This window comes from Macaca fascicularis, chromosome X (genome assembly GCF_037993035.2).
Source record: "Macaca fascicularis isolate 582-1 chromosome X, T2T-MFA8v1.1".
Lineage (NCBI taxonomy): Eukaryota > Metazoa > Chordata > Mammalia > Primates > Cercopithecidae > Macaca > Macaca fascicularis.
In genome coordinates, this window is record NC_088395.1 from 160601381 (window position 1) to 160603025 (window position 1645).

A 1645-nucleotide genomic window follows, 5' to 3' on the forward strand; every position below is an offset into this window, starting at 1 on the left:
CATGAGAACAGACTAATACACTTGTCCTCTCTCCCAAACCCGTGCTCAGTGTCTGTCCTGTTTGGAAAGCCTTTCCTGGAGATACATGCTCACATCTGAAAGACACCATCCTTCCACCCCACAGCCATATTAGCACATTGGCTTTCATATGTGTTCATTCAACCACCATTTATTTAGCATCCATGAAGCAGCAGACACTAGGGCCAGGCTCTAGCGACGTGCCCAATTGCAGAAACTCCTGGGAACACTAGGGACCCAGCTGCCGCCACTCAACACATGCTTGTCCCAGACTGGAGAGCTCATGGGCTAGAGAGAAACATGGAAAGAGTCAGCAGAAGAAAGGTGCTACGTGTTTGCCGGTCAATCCTGAGGAAGTCGTTTCCTTACCCTTAGACTGGCGTTCCATGCCATGTCCCTTTCTTCTTGTGTCTCCTTTTGGTGACCTGGCATGACGGTGTGGTGTCATTGAGCCAGCTTTCACCACAGGGGAAGGGCAAGAAGAGAGCCAGACAGGCCAAGGTCCCCACGGAGCTACTGCATCTGGAGATCATTGTCATGTACATGAGCCGGTACTTTGCTCGAACTGGCTAACATCCATATTCCCATCATCCCCTCCTATCTGTCTCGTCGGCCAACACTGCAACGCAGACCACATCCAGAAGGCCCTTCTGGCTCCTTCTTAGTGGATATGGGAGACTCAGAGAGATAGTCCTGATGATGTTTTAGAGCAGGAGGGTTTTCAAGTTACTCCACACCTTGACTGTCACCTGGGGATAGAGTTTGGATATTCGTCCCCTCCACATCTCATGTTGAAATGTGATCCCCAGTGTCGGAGGTGGGGCCTGGTGGGAGGTGTTTGGGTCATGGAAGCAGATCCCTCAAGAATGGCTTGGGCCATCCCCTTGGTGATGAGCGAGCTCTTTCTCTGAGTTCACACGAGATCTGGCAACTCCCTACCCCCTTGCTCCTGCCCCAGCCATGTGATGGTCCAACTCCACCTTTGCCCTCTGCCATGACTGGAAGCTTCCTGAGGCCTCACCAGAAACAGATGCTACTATGCTTCCTGTACAGCCTGCAGAACCATGAGCCCATTCAACCTCTTTTCTTATCAATGACCCGGCCTCAGGCATTTCTTTATAGCAGTACGAGAATGGCCTAATACACCTGTAAATTTGGGAGCTGGCTGCGGTCATCCTGGGAAAAGGTGCAGAAGACATTTGTCTTCAGAGAAAAGGAAGAAAGGAGCAGATCCACGGGGCTGAAAGACACAGGGAGGGAGGAAGTCTTGATGGTGTCTGAGTCTCTGGCTTCAGTTTGTTCCTGAGACTCAGCTGCAGTCCTGTCCTGGGCTTCTGAGAGACAACCACCCCGCATCCCATAAACCTGGTATTCACATTAGAAGGTCCCATGCTTTCCTGACCTTGGTGGAGTTGCTTTCTGCTTCTTTTGACCCACAGAATCCCAGCTGCCACATCTGCTTGATCATTACTACAGTTTGGATGTTTTTGTCCTCCAAACCTCATGTTGAAATTGATCTCCAATGTCGGAGGTGGGGCCTGGTGGGAGGTGTTCTGCTCAGGGGGGCGGATCCCTCACAAAGGGCTTGGGGCTGCCCTCATGGTGGCAAGTGAGCTCTCCCTCTCTT